This window comes from Macaca thibetana, chromosome 3, assembly GCF_024542745.1.
Source record: "Macaca thibetana thibetana isolate TM-01 chromosome 3, ASM2454274v1, whole genome shotgun sequence".
Classification (NCBI taxonomy): Eukaryota; Metazoa; Chordata; class Mammalia; order Primates; family Cercopithecidae; genus Macaca; species Macaca thibetana.
In genome coordinates, this window is record NC_065580.1 from 83,615,917 (window position 1) to 83,637,848 (window position 21,932).

A 21,932-nucleotide genomic window follows, 5' to 3' on the forward strand; every position below is an offset into this window, starting at 1 on the left:
ACGTTCATTACCATGACACAGTACCCTATATCTGTGTTTAAATGCCTTTTCTCCTTTCGGGAGTAGCAATTTGGATAGTTGCACTGCCAGCCAAATGCCTATTACCTCTGCCTACTTTGAAAAACAAAAAACAAACAAACAAAAACAAAACAAACAGGAAAAACAGACTCTAAATAGAAGTATATATCAATATTATAAAAAGTGCAATGGAGCATTCTCTGGGATTGTGAACAAATGCTTGATTTATATAAAAATACAATGCTCTAGTTAGTTTCCAACTTACTATGCAAAACTCCTATTAGTTGTTCTTTTCCCTCTTCGCTGTTGCTTCAGATTTCTGCTTCCTATTCTTTCTCATTTATGCCTGCTGCTTCCTGAGACTATTCCTTTTCCACCTTCCTGATCCATAATCATGATCTCAGGGATCATTGTTTGCTACATTCTTACCCCAAGTCAGCTATCGAAGAACTGGATTACCATTGTGTAGTAAAAAATATTAACAAATACTTGTGAGTGTTAAGCCATATGTAGTTTTCTCTATCTATGATAGGGGCCATTAAATTTCCACAGAGCCCTTTTCTGATCCCTAGAATCAAGCCTAATTTTAGGCGGGAGAGAACCACTAGGCTAGAACTTACAAACTCACAGTATGCTAATCTGCTAGCAGTACTGCTGTTGCTTTTAGTGTTGCTGCTGGAACCTTATTGATGTTACCAAATTAAATCTTAGCCTCCTGATGCAGCTGAATCAGCAAAAATTCTAAAGCCAACAGTCACCTGCAGTTGTTACTAGACCCACATTTGCCCACAAGAGTCCACAGTCATCTGTCATTGCTGTTGCTTGTGCTGCAAGGGCTATGAAAAACAGAACAAAAATCTCCCTTCTGACCGTCTGCCTACTTCCTGTCAGAGTGGCCACTTGTAGAACCTAGCTAAGAGTTACCCAGCAAATGGGAAATGTAGTGTATACCCTTCTAGCCTCCTGAGATACAGAGGAAGCACAGGATAGAAATAAAGCTGAGAATCAAGGGGCAGCTAAACCATACAGTACATAACTGTGTCAATCCAACAGTTTCCTATATTTAGGTTCATTTTGATAGGAATGTTTTTTCATTTCCATTTTTCCTTACACAACATGGATCCTGGATATTACTAAGAAGATAGGCTATTTATTGAGATGCTGTTGAGTAGGCAAAATACTAAACTCAGTAGGCCTAATCAATACAATAATCAGATACTAAATGCAATAAATAATTCCAGATACCTAACCTTGAGTGGGAAGGCTAAAACTGGCTTTTGCAATATTTATGTATAGTAATTTGGTCATCCAAGGGATTTTCAGGTAGTTTGTATTTTCAGCTCCATTGTGTAAACTGGAATTATCTAGAATGACAATTTGAAACAAAACATTGAAAGCATCCATCAAATTTGCTAATGTTTGAAAAATAATTGTGTGTGTGTGTGTGTGTGTGTGTGTATTAAAAAGAGAGAGATTAAAACAAAAGAAAAGCAAAGGACCTATAATTGATAATATGTTCAAACTGTAATCAAGATAATAAATAAAAGAAGTTTATATTACAGCTAAGATACAATTTAGCTAGAATATCAGGTCATTGTTTCTTTCATGTGAATTTTGGGAAGCTGTCAGTGAGAAGCCATGATCAAACCCTGCTCAATAACCAGGTAATCCCAGTGCAACAGTAGCAGAGAATGTGGTCAAGCAGTTTTATCTTGTTTCTGTAACCAAAATGCTTCACTGGAATTGAGATTGTTAGAGTCTACCAGCAGGCTATTTTCAGTCTTTTCCAAATTATTCTTTCTTCTGAGGGGGAGAAAAAAAGACCATTTTATAAAATCCTTAATGTCATTACCATTGTGATAAGTATTGCTTCAACTATTGTATCAGTTTCCTCCAAAATGATATCCAGGATTTTAATGCATCCCTTATTATTCATAAAGACTTGAACCTGTTAGATTATTTGCTTGTCAGTTTAGTAAACATAAATATAACATGGAATTTAGACATCAGATTTTGCACTGGCCTCAACAGTCATGAAATCTGTCCCAGTTAAACCTGAACAGGGCTTGATTAAATGAAAGTGGGTTCATTAGAACCAAGAAGGACAATTATCATTAGCTTCCAAGAAGCTAACTTGGTTATTGTCTTCATTTCCAGGGAGTTTCCTGGTCTGGTTTTTGGACAGGATTTGATCTTCCGCTTATAGATGAAAGCTTGTTAGTCACTGAAAAGGAAGAACTGACAAGCGTGGAAAGATGGACAGGCTTATGAGATGTGAAAAGGGAAGGAGTTTGAGCAGAGGCAAGCTGCTTCCAGTCCAAGAAAACAAAAAAACCTTCATATTTTGTCTCACTTCCTTTTTCTTCATCCCTTTGCTTCTTGTAGTATGACATTATTGGTTAAAAACACAGAAATCCAACTACCTGAATTTAAATCTTCTATATATAATGGTGTGTAAACTTAGAAAGTGAATTCTTCTCTCCATGCGTGAGAACTTTATAAAATGCAGACATCATAGCACCTACCTCATAGATTTTTTATGAAAGTTAAGGCAAAATGTAAGCATTGTATAAATATCAACTCTTATTTCCTTTTTTGTCCTTTTGCTTTGTTTCACTTTGTTCAGCTGTTATTGTTTCCCTATCAATTTTTGCTCCCTAGTTTTACTCATTGCCGTTTTCCTCCATTTCTTTCTCTGTTGTTTCTCCTCCTCCTTTCTGCTTCTCCTCATGTGGGTCTTCCAGTCAACACAGTTTCCACTTTTTGAATTCCCCTTCCTTCTGCTTCTCTTCAAGTCTTTTTCTCTGACTTTCTTGCTTTTCTTTAATTCTCATCTTTCCTTCTCTCCCCCATGTGCTCTCTTTTCTCCACTCGCACAGTAACTTGTCTCATTTGCCACAGCAGTACTTACCTTATCTTTAAAAGAACTTGAAAGTGTTATTTGTCTATCTTGTTTATTATCTCGTTAATTTTTGCCTTTGTAAAACAAATGATGTGGGCCAGCCGCAGTGGCTCACGCCTGTAATCCCAGCACGTTGGGAGGCCGAGGCGGGTGGATCACGAGGTCAGGAGTTTGAGACCAGCCTGGGCAATATGGTGAAACCCCATCTCTATTAAAAATACAAAAATTAGTTGGGCATAGTGGCGCATGCCTGTAGTCCCAGCTCCTTGGGAGGCTGAGGCGCAAGAATTGCTTGAACCCGGGAGGCAGAGGTTACAGTGAGCCAAGATTGCACCACTGCACTCCAGCCTGGGCGAAGGAGCGGGACTCCACCTCAGACAAACAAACAAACAAAAGAACAGATGATGTTTTTCCTTGCCTGGTGATAAGAAAAATCAGAAAAATCAATATAGATATTGTAAGTGTGCAGTCTAATGATTTTACAGAGCTAATCATTTAAGGATACTTTTCTTCTGAGCCTAGTCAACAGCCTCACAGGACATTGATCACTTACATCAGTGTCTGGGATCACCATTACCTACTTACCAAGAAAAAATTGGCTCCATCAAACCATAGTTTCTGCTTTTTCACAGAATGACTTTCCTGTTTATCTACATAATGAGAAGATTGAGGCTACAAACCTTAAACTACACCTCATTTAGTTCTGTTTATTTCTACTTTCATATCTTTCTTCCATTAGCTTTTTCTTTCCTTTCATTTTAGAGAAAGTTTTCTTCACCCTTATTTCCAAGCTTTGTCTTGCCATATTTTTATATTCATCTCATCCATTACTTTCTTGTCAGTCTTTCCTTTTCTTTTCATTATCCTCAAAAATCTCCCCTCTAGGATTCTTCTTTCAATTTTGAAATATACCATCCTCTTAAAAGGTAAATTGGTTTTATCGTCTTTATCAATCATCAGGTTATCCTTTCATGAATAGTTATTTGTACATGAATGACTTCTACATGCTGCTTCCACCTCCTCTCAGCATATTCTAACACTACAATCATATCTCTTCCATTCCATTGAATCACCAAGTCCAGTGATGTTTTCTTAGGCCAGATCCTCCTGGACTTTATATTTTTCTAGATTTCAGTTCTTAAAAGAATATTTTATATTCAAGAAGTAAAAGGCACACAAAATGGAAGCTAAAATTGTTCTGCATTATGTCACTGTTTTTAGTTTGTAATATGGAAATAGGTAAAAGTCCTCTTCCCTTCATCTTTCAAACTAACCTCCCAGAAATAATCTTCTAACATTTTCATGTTAATTCCAGTAACTGTAGTAATTTAGTTTCTTTAGTTTCTAGTAATTCAGTTTTTTTTAAAAGCTGGAATAAACATCATTTAAAATCTTTATTTGAGTCTTTATATTTATCATGTGTACAAATATATATGCTATTTTAACTGTAACATATAATTTATAATATATACATATTGTATCACATGTATACTTAATTAACTCTCCCCTTTTGCTGATTATATTTTCAAGCTTTTATTTCTTCAGACATATAAACCATACCTATACGTCTAACAATATGTCTAAATGATGAGAGTCTGTGTCATTGGCTTTTTGTTTTAGTTGTTTTTTTCTTATGGTGCTTAGTTTCCTGTTGTGTTTGTAAATTTTCAAAACTCTGAGTTCTCATTTTCCTTGAAAATTTGTGTGTAAAGATACTTTAAGACTTTATTTACAGATAGTTTCTCCAGAAAAGAAATTGTGTCAGAGACTGGGGAAAACTATCAAATAAAGGCCACTTTATTTCAATATTTTTGACATTTAAAAATGTTAATGGAAATATAAGTTACTTGTTGAAAAGTGTGTTAAATCAAAAATTGACCTTATGAATTATTACAAGCTAAAGACACTAATCATTCAAGTAAAATAATGGGACTTTGTCAGGAACCTCCCAGTGCCCATTTCTTCACTTCTTCCCAAATGTAACCATCATCTTAATATCCAGTCTGCCTGTGTGTGAACTTTTCTCTACAACTTTTTGTTTTTTTTTAATGGTTCAACCTAGAGAAAAGTTGAAACAATAGTAACTTGAATACCCAATGTTTGTTTCTTAGATCACTGACATGTCAACATTTTGCAGGTCCAGGGCTTTATCTTCTGTAAGTTATCAAAATCCACTCCACAGGGTCTAGCAGAAACTTTAAGGGTGAAAAAGTATTTGATGCTAGATTACATTTCAGCGTTCTGGGTTTACTTCATTGTGAAGCTCTATGTTTTTCATACTTTAGTGTCAGTTCAGAATTGCATTTAAAATGACTTTTTAAATATATATTTTATACTGCATTATTGTTTCATTGGAGGGTTGTGCAGGATATCTAATCTACTATATTGTTGAAGCAGAAGTTTGCTAGATTTTACATGTAATTGTATAGGCGTTGGTTTAGAGAATTAGGAGAAAAACATATGAATGGAAATCATAATGGATGTCAATACTTCTGAAATTAAAAAAGGATAAACCACTTTGAGTTCTTATTTATTATAAAGAGTGCTGGCCGGGCGCGGTGGCTCAACCCTGTAATCCCAGCACTTTGGGAGGCCGAGACGGGCGGATCAGGAGGTCAGGAGATCGAGACCATCCTGGCTAACACGGTGAAACCCCGTCTCTCCTAAAAAATACAAAAAACTAGCCGGGCGAGGTGGCGGGTGCCTGTAGTCCCAGCTACTCGGGAGGCTGAGGCAGGAGAATGGCGTAAACCCGGGAGGCGGAGCTTGCAGTGAGCTGAGATCCGGCCACTGCACTCCAGCCTGGGCGACAGAGCGAGACTGCGTCTCAAAAAAAAAAAAAAAAAAAAAAAAGAGTGCTCATAGATCAGGCTGTGGAGAATAAATAACCCTTATTGGTATGGTCAGCCTATCTAATGTGTTGTCTAAATGAGACCATTTTGAAAGTGAAGTGAAACTGGTGATAATTACTCTGGTGGGAAAAAAAAGAAAGACATAACTTGTTCTTGTCTGGGGCAAATTGAGATGCAGTTGCCCTAAGTATAGGTTACTATACTTTTTAAGAAATGACTTTGAAAGTAAAAATAAAACCAGATATGTGCGTGAGCCTCTTCTTAATGTCAAAAGTCTTTATTGAAGGCATATGCTAAGTGTGTCAATGCCAGCATTCACAGAGTTTCATAACACTAGTGTAAGTATAGTGGGATTAAAAGTCTTGTTTTCATCTGAACATAATTTAGAAAAAAAATCCGCATGTCTTACAAAAGAAGATTAAAAGATAGAAGTAGTTTCTCTATTAAAGGCATTCAAATATAGACTTGAACGACTACTTTAAGTGTTGTTTTGGTGGAAATTGAAATATTAGTCACGTTCTTGAATTACCTGAAAGGTCACTTTCAACTTGGAGGTTTTGTAATTCTATTTACTCTCTATGCATTCTTATGTTTAGGCAAAAGAGCCTCTCCATTTTCAGAAATGTGGAAGATTATGAAAGAGAAAGATATGGAAAATTACCAAGAAACACTTATTAACGATGTAAAAGCTTGTCATTCTTTCATTGTTTCAGAATGTCAGAAAATCATATTTATTTTGGCTTATACTGTTAATTGATTTGAAAAGTAGTTAATTTCTCTATGGTTTACATAGAGTAACAGGAAAAATATCAAATATTGGTCTTTGCCACCTTCCCTATGTGTCCTTTTACGTGGTGTGGAATCCTTTAATTATTTGGTAGAGAGATTGTCACAATTATAAGCACAGAGGTTATCTTTGATTTTACATTGCAGTTGTCTCAACTACGTTATGAGGGGCTCAGCTCAAGGGGCTCCAGGTCCCATTATCTGGGCAATGGAAAAGTCCGTTCTCATTTAGCCATGGTGCACTTAGGATCCTTAAGAGAAACTGTGATGTGTTTAAGGTCAAAAAGCCTTTTTTCCTCATCCTAATCAGCAGTTTTATCATAATACAACCTTGAGAGACTTATTTTGAAGGTCTTTCAGTACTTTATGAAAACCTCTTACAAAAATCTCTTTGTTATATTTTAAGTGTTACTCTCTTTTTATTTTTTGGCCACTCATGTTACCAAAGTTTAGAATGTAACTTTTTAAAGCTCCATTACTTTGGCTAAAAGAAGAGATAAGTTTAATTTAGAAACTTGCTCATCTTCAGTTATGGCATAATATATAATTTCTTGATTTATTTTTAAAAGAAATGGCAATTTTTTTTCTTTCTTCCTGTAGAGCATATCCTTAAAGAAAAAAATCTGTTGGCAAAATTGCCAATGTTTTGGAAAAATAAAATAAGGAAGGATGAAGTGCCTGACTGCGTATCGTTTTTGTAAAGTTTTGGATTATGGAATTTTCCTGGTAAAAATCTCTTCTCCCTGATACCTGCCCACACAGGTAATTGGATGACACTTAAACGTATCAGCTTCTAAAGGGTGGTAAGCAAAAAATTAAAGCTATCCCTGTCCCTTCCTGCTTACGAAGAAACAACCACTCTGTCTTCTACTTTCAATACTTTATTATTTCCTATTATAAAATGAATAAGCGCAGTGCAAATAAATCAATGAATAAATATATAGTCATTGACTCAAAAAACGTCGAATAGTTTTTTGTTTTCTAAATTACTTCTTGAATCTACCAATTTTATGAATGCTCTGTCAGTGGTTTTTATTTAACCTTTTTATTCCAAGCATCTAATAAACCATTCTTTGTATGTTGTGCCTTGTATTAGTGAGAATCTGTTGCTTATATAGAACAGAAACACTCTCAGAAATCTCCAGAGTTAATGATTTATTATAAGGATGCAAATGCGAAAGTAGTAATAAAGATAAGTCAGGCCTTGAGATCCAAAGAATAAAGCATTGTGAGAGAGCAGGAACCAAAGTATCAAAATGGGAAATAGAAGTTAGGTAGAGATGTGGGCATCAAGAGGTTGTAAATCTTTACTCTAACACTCTGTTGTTAATGAGCTCCAGCTACTCTTCTCATCTCTGTTGCCCCAGACACCGTAGAGCACGTAACTTATTTTTCCCTAGAAGTGGATGCCTTATCTTCTGTCCCAAATAGCTTGCCTTATAAGTTATAGCTTGGGCATATTCATGACTTCAGTTGCTTCAGGACTCATCAAAGCTCTTGTCCCAAGGCCTTGCTCTGTGTATCTGAATAACTTCAGCTCCCACTGCTTATATCCTTCCATTTCAAAGTCAGACCTGAAAGAGAGAATGCAATTGATCTGGCCTCTTATCACTGCACTTTACTATAAGGTGGGCTAAACCACCTCAGAGGCTTCATACAGTCAGCACTCATTGTGGAGGATAGGAACACAATTGTAAATTACACAATATAGTTACTTTAAACTTCTTTACAAAGTTCTGATGTGCAGCCATTTCCCTTGGAAAGAGCTTGTTTCTGCAGTAACGTGATGATGATTCCAGCCTCTTCTCAACTTAGTTCATTTGGGTGTCCCCTCCACCACCCCTGTACACTTTGTTGAAACTACTCTTGCCAAGGTTATCAATGATCTCCATTTTGCTAGATAAAATTGTCATGTTTTGGCTGGGCACAGTCGCTCACACCTGTAATCCCAGCACTTTGGGAGGCCGAGGCAGGCAGATCACGAGGTCAGGAGTTCGAGACCATCCTGGCCAACATGACGAAACCCCATCTCTACTAAAGATACAAAAAATTAGCTGGGTGTGGTGGCAGCACCCGTAATCCTAGCTACTCAGGAGGCTGAGGCAGGAGAATCTCTTGAACCCGGGAGGCAGAAGTTGCAGCGAGCTGAGATTGCTCCATTGCGCTCCAGCCTGGGCGACAGGGTGAGACTCCATCTCAAAGGAAAAAAAAAAAAAAACCCAAAATTGTCATGTTTCATCATTCTTCATCTTATTTGTTCTTTCTGTAAAAGATTAGCTGACCATTTTATTCTGATTGAATTTTTTTCTCCTTTTCAGAACTCTGAACTACCTTGGTTTTCTCCTATCTACTAAGTAGTTTAGCTCAGTCTCCCCTGCTAGATTCTCCTCCTCTGCTGACCCTTGAATTCTAGGACCCTAGGCTTAGTCTTAAGTCTTCTACTCTTCTCGACCTATATTCTCTCTTGAAAAAAGTCTTTTCTAATTCTCTAAACATCACCTATATTTAAAGACTCACAGATGTATATCTCTAGTTCTAAGTCTTTCCTCAGTGACAAACTCCTACTTGACATAATCATTTGAATTCCAATAGGCCGGCTCACATTAAATATGATCAAAACTGTATTCTTGATATTGCGACCAAACCTGTTCCTACTTGATTCTCTGTTCCACCCAGATGCTTAAGCTCAAAAGAAGCAAAGAAAAAAAAAATAATAAAACACACTTAAAAAGGCAAAAAAAAAAAAAAAAATTCTCATCTCCCATATGAAATCAATCAACAAGTACTGTCAGCTGTGCCTCCAAAATAATTATTTTTCTTTCAACCTCCAGTGTTGCCCCTTAGCCCAAACAACTATCATTATCCACCTTACTTTCTTCAGTGGATTTTTAAACTAATCACTCCTTTTTTCCCCCCCATAATCTATGCTCTGCAGCCAGAGTAATAAATTTAAAATGTAATTAAAACCATGTCACTCGCTGAATAAAAATCCTCCAATGGCTTTCACCTGTACTTAGTGAGAAAAGGAAAGCACACAAGCTCCAGCATATTCTAAAAGACCCTACATTGTCTTCTGCCTCTATCTCCTGCACCTCATATCTATCTTACCATGCTTTTCCTTCCTTCACCTTCCTTTTCTGCTTTTCAGTTGTAGCAAGCTTATTCTTCCTCCAAAGATCTTTTAACTTTCAAATCTATTAAGCCACCCATCATGTCTTCAAATGCTTGGCTCCTTTTTCCAACCAGGTTCAGCTCAGGTGTTACCTTCCTGTGAGAATTTCTCAGCACATCCAAATAAAATTACTTACCCTAGAACTATTACTTATTTTCGGTTTTATTGACTTCATATTATTTAATGTGTTCTTGTTAATTTATTGGTTTACTTATTTATTGTCTGTCTCTCCTACTGGAACGTAGGCTTCACAATAGAAAAAGCCTAATCCTTCATTATCATTTTATTCTTCATTTTCATTGTCTAGAGCAATGCTTAGTATATGATAACAATTTAATGAATATTAGTTGAGTGAATAATGAATCATTTGCTACATATCGAAAATACAATGAGCATTTGAGTATCAACTTAATAGTTTATACACAACTATAGTTGATTATCAACTATTTGAGTATAAAGTGTGCTTTAGGTGCTAAACATATGTTATCTCATTCATTAATTATTATTCATCTATTCAATACATATTTATTAATTACCTAAATAAAGGTCTACCAAGAGGAAAAACTATCATCTCTACTCATAGGTGACTTGTTCTCTAATGAAGACACAAGTAGGCCAACAATCAAGCATAATGATGCAATTTCCATGATGGAACAAGTTAAAAACTGGCATAAACATAAATACATGATGGCATAGACTCCTACATTTGTCTGCCTGTGGTCGGTAGCAAAGATACCAAATAGACATTTTTACTTCACATTGACAGCCATAGAAATTAGTAGGCAACCCATCTTGGAAAGGACGTTCCTTTTAGGTAGAGAAGGTGACTGAAAGGGCTTTGGATATATGACTGTAAAGTGCAGTTAGTGAACTATAAATAGTTCAGTACATTTTGGAATATTAAAAGAGGAAACAGTGTAAGTAGATAATTCTGAAAGAGTAGGCAGAAACCAGCTTCTAAAATGTTTGAGAATCTAACCTAAGGAGTTAAAATATTCCCAGACAGGCATTTCTATAATTCAGTATTTGCCAAGCCTTTTTAAAAAACAATCCTGTCCGGGCGCGGTGGCTCACACCTGTAATCCCAGCACTTTGGGAGGCCGAGGCTGGTGGATCACGAGGTCAGGAGATCGAGACCATCCTGGCTAACACAGTGAAACCCCATCTCTACTAAAAATACAAACAAAAAATTAGCCGGATGTGATCCCAACTACTCAGGAGACCAAGGCAGGAGAATGGTGTGAACTCGGGAGGCAGAGCTTGCAGTGAGCTGAGATCGCACCACTGCACTCTTGCCTGGGCAACAGAGCCAAGACTCTGTCTCAGGAAAAAAAAAAAAAAAAAAAAATTCCTAACCATTGTTTTTTTGAATCTGGAAATTATCCTGAAATTATTTGTCATATAGCTTAAGAAAAAAAAAGTCAGCAACAATTAGTTTATTTTGAAAAATTCCATTAAAGCTTTTGATATTTTGATGACAATATTGGTGAAATTAGCTCTTTAAATTTGTAAGAAACAGCTTTGAACCAAAAACTATACAAGTTTCTACATGATTAACATTCCAATTCTTTAATGTTTAGTAATATCTGTGCTGAGGAAATGCTGAGGCAGTGCTGGGGATTCCTTAAACACTATAGAGTATGATTAGTAATCTGTTTTTTTGGGATAGCCAATTAATGCATTTTGGAATAATAAGTATCATTGTTCTGTTTATATTATTAAAACAATCAGATATTTACTGAGTTTATGTTATTTCTATAAACAGATGTTTCAGTAAATAATATATTTCTCAGGAATAAATGAGGCACTGGCAGATGTCAACATTTATGTTTAGTAACTTTATTAAAACTAGAAAACCATAGAATGTGAAGAGAAAATGAAATATATTATGTATTAGAGCAGTGAAGGTTTTTTCCCGTTTCCCATTTTTAAGGGAGCATCCCAAAGTGAAATTTTGTAAAAAGCAATTTTTTTTTACACTTTTAGCAACATTTTAGAAAATACTACAATAAATACATAATAAATATCTATGTAATAAATATATCATATATATCAAGTAGAATTCAAGATTAGGAATACCTACATTCATTGTCGCTTATGGTTATCAGTGGCTCACATGTTTCAGCTGTTAGGATCATGGCAGGAATTTCCTATTGAGGAAAATAATTTTTTAAAAATTGTGAAGGAAAAGGAAAAAAATATAATAGAGGATCAAGAGACAAATTTTAAAATTTGACTTAGGAATAGTTCTTGTTCTTGTTTGATCATCCTGAGAGGGCTTACACTTATCAGTCTCCACAGGGCCACAAAAGTAAATGTTTCCTGTGCATTAAAAAACAAACTACCAAACTTGTTTATGCTTTTCTGAGCTCCAAAGTGACTGAGATAGGAGACGACACTGAGCTGGCCTGTGAAGCTCGAGAGGGCAGCACTGTGAGTGGCTGAGCAGGCAGGAGACAACAGATGCCTGAAGCAGTGGTGCGCTCGATGAAGCCACAGAACTGCAGTGACGGCAAAGACAGTGCTGCATTTTCTGCCATTTCTTAATGGAGAAAAGGGGGCAGATCACTTTATTTTATACAAAAGCTCCTAGCACTTTGGGAAGCCAAAGCAGGCAGATCACCTGAGGTCAGGGGTTTGAGACCAGCCTGGTCAACATGGTGAAACCTCGTCTCTATTAAAAATACAAAAATTAGCCGGGTGTGGTGGCAGGCACCTGTAAGCCCAGCTACCCGGGAGGCTGAGGCAGGGAGAATTGCTTGAACCCAGGAGGCAGAGGTTGCAATGAGCTGAAATCGCACCATTACACTCCAGCCTGGGCAACAGAGCAAGATTCCATCTCAAAAAACAAAACAAAACAAAACAAAAGCTGCCCTCCTCATCTATAAACCCAGAAATGGGAAAGACCTTTTTCCCCACAGTATCTTACTATTGAAACCAAGTTAAAAAACAAAACATAAATGTAACAAACTCTCATCCTCATAGTCCTGAACTTATGTGCAGCTGAGTTTTTACTCTATCATGCTGGGAGCAAAGATATTGGGTGGTAACATAGGCTGCAGAGAAGCTACATTTCGGAGGTCAGTGGACACTAAAGATTGCATACCATCTGTCTATGTATTTAGTGTATAAAAGCTGCTTAAAATTTCAGAGATTTAGTTTCTTCATATGAAAAATCTATATTTTGACGTATATTTGGGGTTTTGAAATAGTGAATTTAACTGTCTAGGAGAGTACAGAGCATATAAAAACTCTCAGTAAGCGATAGCTGCCTTTATTTCAGAGTCTATAAACCAAACATTTCAGCTCATAGCCCAAATTACTCCAGCTTTATTTCTAAAAGCCAGGAAAATCTCTTCTGAAGACTTCTATTTCAATGTGTCATGAATTTTTAAGGCTCAACTGTGATATTAAATGTGAACATGTTTAATAAATGGTAGAATGTTGTATCGGCGAATCTCAGAATGATTTTCATGCCATTCTGATGAGAGATGTTAATAGATGTTTCTCAAAGAAGGTGTTGTGATTAGATAAACCAGGACGGATGTTTTAGACATTTTCATATACCACGGTAATTTCTAAATTTCCTGGTATAGGGTGGGTAGAACACATAGCATTTCCCAAATTTTTTTGGTTGTGAAACTTTTGTTTTCATGAGACTTCTCCGTGATTACTCTCCACAGGAAAAGATTTTGAAGTGAAATATATTTACAATTATTTTGTAAGTAAACTAAAAAACACAGTTCTTTCCAAGTGAGTTTCAATCACGTTTCTCCTGCTGGAAGCACTTTAATCCATTAGATAGTGGAAATCAGACTTTAACATATTATTGGAAATACGTTAAGCAACATAATGTTGCAAATAGAGATTCTATTATTATTTAAACATTAGTTTAAAAGCAATATGGAAATGCTATATATAATTATTAAGGCAGAGTAAAATGAATGGTTTTAAATAGGCTTGCAAAGTTCTGATGGAATTAGATTGCATTGCATTGTGTCCTAGGTAAGAATGTGCTGTGCTGCAAACCACCATGGCACACATTTACCTACGTAACAAACCTGCACATCCTGCACATGTACTCCGGAACTTAAAATAAAGGTTGGGGAAAAAAGAATGTGCCTACTGATTACAGGGAAAAACAAAAAACAAAAGATGATTGAAACATAGTCCTAAATAACAAGAAGGGAAATTTTCTTAAACTGATCATCTTTCTCATCGTCATGACAAAGGGTAACATTTTATTTTCAGTCCTTCAGTGCTTTTTTAATAATTCACCATACATATTTTACTTATGTCCCATTGACTGTGGGACTTAGCAGTTTACATTTGCAGTCATGTGAATATAATTATCTGTATTCCCTATTGGAGTGATGGGGGAAATTGGATCATTATATAATTTAAAAGAACCTCCCCAGGCACCCATTGTGTTCTTAGGAAGTCAGGAACCGAATTTAAGATTATTAATTTCACACACCATGTTTTATACATTAAATTAGTATATTGGATTTGACACTTTATAGATTGTATAGACACTTACGTGTGACTCCAGAGAGCAACAGAAATATTATTAAGAGTTCTTCAAATAATTTTGATAATCAAAATCATGTATAATGGTAGTGCCAGGCCTCTAGGGGTCATTCTGATATGTTAGGCATGATAATCAGTGAAGGAAAACAGCGTCAAGACATAAAGAAATAGGGACATTGGTCATTGCAGGATTAGAGCCTACTGAATTTATACCAGTCAGCAGAATAGCCCAGACAGATCTATTTTTTCACACAGTCTCTCTCAATAAGTAGCCTTTCCTATCCTGAAATTGATATTTTATTTTAATAATAATCCCTTCTATCAGAATTGTTATGTTACTCTTTACAATAATCACTGTATTGGCATGAAACAATAGCCTGGCAAAAGAGAAATTATGAAAACTGTAGGTGAGGGTATACATACTTGCATTAAATCCTAATTTTGTCAACATCACATACAGCCCTGAATCAAAACCAAGCCTCTAAAAATCTTCCCCAGTTGGTTTCCTTTGATGTCTGACTTACCATATAGTCATACAGCTGTAACACTCTTCTCTTGGTAGCAAGGGTAGTTCATTACATATGTTTAGAAAGTTATTATCGTTATTTTGAAGATGTAGAACATAAAGTTGGGACTGGGACAAGATCAAAGGATAACAGATGTTTCAGAAGACATCGTTTATTTTTCTTAAGATTTTAACCTTACTAAATGAGCTAACAGAACAAAGCCAGGATAGAAACAGGCTGTCTGTGGGATTTAGTTGCAATGGAGCTCTGTTTGTAGTTTCTGGCAACTGGCAACTGCCATAACAGGAGAGCACAGTAACAGGCTAAGCCAGATGCCCTTCAGCATCCGCATCAATTCATCAAATTACAACAGGGAAGCAAGAGTCAAAGCTGCCAGTCTTCAGGGAATAAATCTATGAATACCCTAAGACCAATGGCCATTTAATAAACGTAGAGACACAGAAGCTGCTCTCTCTCTCTATATATGTATATATGTGTGTATACATGTGTATATATGTATATACATATGTATATATGTGTATATATGTGTATATGTATACCTATATACATATATATGTATTATTTCTTTTTTTGAGATGGAGTCTCACTTTGTCACCAGGCTGGAATGCAGTGGTGCGATCTTGGCTCATTGCAACCTCCGCCTCATGGGTTCAAGTGATTCTCCTGCATCAGCCTCCCAAGTAAGCTGGGACTACAGGCGCGTGCCACCATGCCTGGCTAATTTTTGTATTTTTAGTATAGACAGGGTTTCACCATGTTGGCCAGGCTGGTCTCGAACTCCTGACCTCAGGTGATCCACCCTCATCGGCCTCCCAAAGTGCTGGGATTACAGGCTTGAGCCACTGCCTGAGGCCAGAAGCAGCTATATTAAATCATTTTCATATCAATATATGAAATCTAAGCTAAGCAGGAGTCTTTGAAAGAAAATTAATGTGGTAGAATGATTTCCCATAGATACAGTGTTGGAAGGACTCTCTATAATCTTGAATATCTGATAAATGTTAATTCTTCTCTAGGTACCAAGGTAGTAACTTGTGAAAATTACTTGGATTTCTACAGTTCTGGTTTACAAACATTTAAAGAAAGTCTTTGAGGCCTAAACAAAACAAACAAAGAGAAGAATTTATGGGAAAGAAACAAACCAATATATGACTTTATTAAGTTAGCTTTATTGTGTAAGCTTGAGCATATTTTGATAAATATATATATATATTGGATTTATACCAACTTATATCAATGCAGACATTTTGCTATAACTATTGACTTGTTATAAATAAATTTTACTTCTGGAACTTTAGACGTTTGCATCAAACACACAGGACAAACCCATATCCTCTTGCTTGCCTGAGCCATCTTTATAGCATTCTGGTATTATGGTATCCCATTTTATTCAGTGCTAAAACTTGGGGTGGTAATAGTGGAGTAGATCGCCTCAATATCCTACACTAAGAAAGAAGGCAATCTGCCATCCTTATAGAACAAAATTAATAATCTTAAAACTTTGAACCTTTGATAGAAATAGGCCTAGGGAATGCTTAGGGGTAAGGGAAAATGAATGAATTAGAATTTGTATCACAGTTTTGCCACAGTTAACAGGGAAATGAACGAATTGGAATTTGTAACAGTTTTGCCACAGTTAACTTCCGGCTGCCTCCAACAGGGGAACTTCCTTCTCCTTTAGCCCTTGGCCATGTGTGGACTAAAACTCCTACTCTTGGTTTTCCTTATTGCCCCTGAGAAAGGCTAGAAGTTCCCATAAAACATTGTTAAATTCCTAGGAAAACAAAATAAAACTGAACTTGAAGAATCTGAAAAAACATGAGACGTTTCATTTTACAGAGTAGAGATTTATGAGTTTACTAAGCCAGTTATTTTCAGATAACTGCATAAATTTGTTCATACCTTGACTGAGAACTGTACTGTTATTATTAACTGTCTTCTCCTGGAAAGTCAGCATATTTTGACTCAAAATACAGGAATAACATTTCAGTCATCTAAACACTTTTGCTCAAAGCAGAGAGTGGCTTACTTGGCTGCCTATCAAAAAAATTCTCAGTTTCTATTCAAATTTCCCTCAGGCACATCTAATTGGGAACAATTATGTAATAGCATTGGAAATACATTGGTTAAACCACACACACACACACACACACACACAAGTTTACCAATTCAAGACTTAGATTCTAATAAGAGGGGGTAAAAAGGAATTGGGCTTTCTTATGTGTGTGTTATTGAAGGAGAAGCGTAAAACAGTGGAAGACAGCAGGGAGATCAGTAGATCTAATATAGGTCCACTCTCCTTCTAATATTGATAATTTGTGTTTTTGCTCTTTTTCTTTACTAGTCTGCCCAGGAGTTTATCAATTTTATTGATCTTTACAGAAACCCAAATTCTAGGCTTCATTGGTCTTCTCTATTGTTTTTGTCCATTGTATTTCACTAATTTTAGCTTTTTAAATTTTTTTTAAACATAGGACAACATATTTGAATGTATTTCCATTGATCCCTGATATTTTTGGTATTTGGTCCTTTCTGCAGCAATTGAAGTGCTCAACCTATATTTGCTTATCAATTACTAAAATTTTTTTATTATTATTTTTTACTTCTGCTTGCTTTGAGTTTAATTTGCTATTCTTCATTTAATTCTTAAGGTGCCTGCTTAGTCCCTTTATTTAAAACATTTTTGGGGGGCTAGGCGTGGTGACTGATGCCTGTAATTACAGCACTTTGGGAGGCAGAGGCGGTGGATCACCTGAGGTCAGGAGTTTGAGACCAGCCTCACCAATATGGAGAAACCCCATCTCTACTAAAAATACAAAATTAGCTGGACGTGGTGGCGCATGCCTATAATCCCAGCTACTCGAGAGGCTGAGGCAGGAGAATCGCTTGAACCCGGGAGGCGGAGGTTGCAGTGAGCCGAGATCACGCCATTGCACTCCAGCCTGGGCGACAAGAGCAAAACTCTGTCTCAAAAAAAAAAAAATTTTTTTTTCAATCTAACATAGTATAATCATTTATTTTTTGTTACCTAACAGTGTAATCATTTATCCTGCTATAAACTTTTTTGGTAAGTGCTTCTCTACTTGCATCCCACAAATTGTGACATATTGGCTTATCATTATCATTTAGTTCAAAATATTTTCTAATTTCTTTTGTGATTCATTCCTTAGCTCATGGGTTATTTAGAAGGGTGTTGCTTCATTCTCAAATACTTAGCCATTTTCTAGTTGTATGTTACTGTTACTGCTTTCTAATTTATTTTTGCTCTCATTTTAAAAATGATGTTTTCACTTATATTAGAATTCCAGGATGCAGGTTTTTTGTGGTTTTGTTGTTGTGGTGGTTTTTTGTTTTTTTAGTCAAAAGTATCTGTTTTCTTCTAGCCTCTGCTATTTTTCTTTAGAAATTGACAGTCATTATTATTGCTCTTCATCTGTATATCTGTATTTAGGTGCTGGTTATCTCAGAATTTTTTCTGTGTTTTTGACTGTATGCGTATTTATTGTGATTTGTTAATGTTTTATTATTCTGCTTAGATATTTTTTCTGTTTTCCTTTTTTGAAAGTTAAATTTGGAAAATTTTTGTCTAATATTTCTTCACAGTTTTGCTGCTCCAGCGTTTCTATTTTCTCTCTTTAGAGTCCAATTACAATTATGTTAGAGAGTATGATATTATCCAACATTATGTGTTTTTTTTCCTATTTTTTTTCTCTGTACTTAAGTTTGGATTATTTATTTCTATCTGCAACAAAGTTCACTGACTACTGCTTTTGTTGTCTCAGATTTGCATTAGTGAAATTTGTTTTAAAATATAGTTTTGTTCTGTGATTTCCATTTAAGTCTTTTTTAAGTTTTCATTTCTGTACTAAGATTGCCCTGTATATCCATTGTGATCATATTTATTCATGTTTTTAAACATTTAAAAAATAGCTGCTGTATACTGTTTGCTTATTATTAACATCTCATTTATATCAGTATATATTCCTATTGTCTGTTTATAACTTTGAACATGGTTCACGCTCTCCTCTTTCTTCACATCTTGTGTTTTTTATTGAATTATTGACATTGTAGATAATGTGTTTTAGATCCTCTGGATTCTGTCTCCTTCTGCAGAGTGTTCTGTTGTTTTCTAGTACCCAGTTATGTTACTGGCTGATCACTGTGAATCTGTGTTTTGTTTTTATACTTTCTTAAGTCAGATACACTTCAATATTGCCACAAATGCAAAGAAAAACAAGTATCTCTACTACATAGCCTTTACTTGAAAGGTATGACCCTTTGGGAATTTTAGTGGAAAACTTCAGGTATTTAAGACCCTCTAAGTTAGTGTGATTCAAAATCTTAATTCTGCCTTCTCTGCAGGGGTCAGCATCTGAGATAACTGCTCACTTTTTCAGTCTTCTTATAGACTACTTTCTCCTGGGTTCCTTGGAGTCTTCACTATACATGTGCATTTCAAGGATCAAATAATTGTTAAGAGGGGCATACATATTTGAAAGGGGGGCAACCCCTGAATCTTCTTCCTTTATTTTAGACAGGGTCTCACTCTATCCCAGGCTGGAGTGCAGCAGCACTATCATAGTACTGCAGCCTCCATCTCCTGAGTAGCTGGCTATACAGTACATACCACCATGCCTGACTAATTTATTTTTACTTTTTTGTAGAAATGAGGTCTGGCTATGTTGCCCAGGCTGGGCTTGAACTCCTGGCCTCGAGTGATCCTCCCACCTCAGCCTCTCAAAGTGCTGGTTTTACACACATGAGCCACTGTCCCCAGCCCCTTTATTATATTTTTAGTGTCAGTTGCCATTGTTCTGGCAGCCTCATGTTTCTTCTATGATGTTCAAGCTAGTACAATTTCTTATTTTTGCTTTAATTCTCTATGTTCCATGTTGAAAGATGTTGGAAAAAGTTGAATGTCAAAATTCCCTACAGTTTCTGTCTATTTTGTTTCTTTTTGTTTTATTTATTTTTTTGAGATGGAGTCTCACTTTGTTTCTGGAGTGCAGTGGCACAATCTTGGCTCACTGCAATCTCCGCCTCTCGGGTTCAAGTGATTCTCCTGCCTAAACCTCCTGAGTAGCTGGGACTACAGGTGTGTGCCACCACGCCTGGCTAACTTTTGTATTTTTAGTAGAGACGGGGTTTCACCATGTTGGTCAGGCTGGTCTTGAACTGCTGACCTTGTGATCCGCCTGCCCTGGCCTCCTAAAATGCTGAGATTACAGGCGTGAGCCACTGCGCCTGGCCTGTTTCTATTTAAAAGTGCTTTTAGGGCATAAAACATTCCCTTCCTTCCCCCAAGGTTTTAATAATTAGTATTACTAGTGGGAATCTTATTCTAATTGAAACTGTTTTGCAATTACTGGAGCCAAAAGACACTTGAGCAATACACTTTTGTATTTGAGGCTCTTCAATATGACAATATATCCCAGTAACCTATATTTTAATCAAAGGCTTAACTTTTTCTTCACATTTGTTTACATCCTCTTAGTAAATGGTAGGCCTTTTCCTTCTCCAGCCTGCTCCAGGACCGGGCATCTGATTCTAGGTATGGAAATTGTATACTTTCTGCTTGGTTATGAAGGGCTTATTTTGTTTAATATGTATCTCATTAAATCTTCCTTGCATTCACCACTTATGATAGCCCCAAAGAGAAGCTTGATGTAGATTTCATACATTTTTGCTTGTAATTAATACAGGAGTGAAGTTAATTTACATTGTTCTACATCCTAACTAGAAAGGGAGATGATCTACTTTCATTTTGAAAAAATATTTTTACTGGATATGGAAATAAAGGTTGGCAGTTATATGCATTTAGCATCTTAAAGATATCATTACATTGTTGTCAGGTTTCCATGAATTTAATGAAGTCAGTTGTTATGCTCACTGTCATTTCGTGGCAGGAAATATATCATTTTATTATTTCCTTCTTCTTGCTGTTTTTCAGACTTGTTTCTTCCTTTCCGGTTTTCAGAAGTTTTACCATAGTGCTTAGGTGTGATTTTCTCTATTTTTATTATATGTGGGGTTTGTATAACCATTGGAATTCGTGGCTCAGTATCTTCTATGGCTATGAAAATTCTTTACACTTATCTCATATACTGCTCTGACACATTCTCAATTATAAAAATTACACATTTATTATATTTTTTCCCATGATGGTACTATATCTCTCACACTCTCGTCTGTATTTCCCATCCACCTTTTTCTCTTTATGCTACAGTCTGGATATTTTTAATTGATATTTTATCCAGGTGAATAATCTTCTGGGTCTTTTTTGGTCCAATCTCTACCAGTTTATTAAAGGAAGTTTAGAGGTTCAGAAACTATTTTCTTGGTCCTTAAGTAATTTTTTGTGATTATATGATTCCACAAAGTACCTAAGCACAAACCATTTTTGTAATCTTTATTCCCTTCACCAAAGTCAATGCTTGATACACCTTTTCTCCTGGTATCTATCTTTATTGATCTTTGTGATTTCCACTTCTATCACTTTATTAAATATCCTAATTTTAGTTACTTATTACTAATTATTATTAGTCAGTTATTACTAATTATTCAGACCAATCATTCTACCCTTCCATTCCACTCTACACAGGCTAACAGATTGATTTTCAAAATAGATGTTACTTACCTGCTCAAAAGATTTTAAATTTTCTCCAAGCAGTCAATCCATATGTTTAAAATATTTTTTTCTCTTGTGACTCTTGTTGTTAAAAAACCAGCCTTTGGATCAAGACAACATGTAAAACACATAAAATAAACTTGCTATGTTGAGGTTGGGATGCCAGCAGTTCTTTTCTCCTTCAGGGATCTTTACGGCACAAGTTGAAATCACCTGACGTCAGTGGTAGAGGATGAATTTCTTGGCATGATTTTTAGCACTGTCTACAGTCAGTTTACAAGCTATCTTGTGTCCCACTATTTTTCTGTAGGAGCAGAATTGATGTCATCTGGGAGCTCTTTGAAATATAAAATCTAAGGTTTTACCTTATATCTACTGAATAATATTCTACATTTTAACATTAATGTGTAGGAAGCATAGCACAGGACCTCTATAGTGTAACTAATAGGTTTTCTCCTGTTTCTTAAGTATTTATCATGTTTTTATTCTTTGCTTTTCTTAATTTGTTTATATATTT

General features: G+C 35.9%; 1 long non-coding RNA gene across 1 annotated transcript; it reads right to left on the minus strand.

Moving 5' to 3' along the window:
* Nucleotides 1-8,043: 8,043 nt before the first annotated feature.
* LOC126949999 (uncharacterized) lies at nucleotides 8,044-21,588 on the minus strand. Its single transcript, XR_007724025.1, has 3 exons — nucleotides 21,425-21,588; nucleotides 11,814-11,880; nucleotides 8,044-8,132 (listed from the first exon to the last, which is right to left on the minus strand). It is a non-coding gene; the product is annotated as an uncharacterized LOC126949999 (long non-coding RNA).
* Nucleotides 21,589-21,932: the final 344 nt, after the last annotated feature.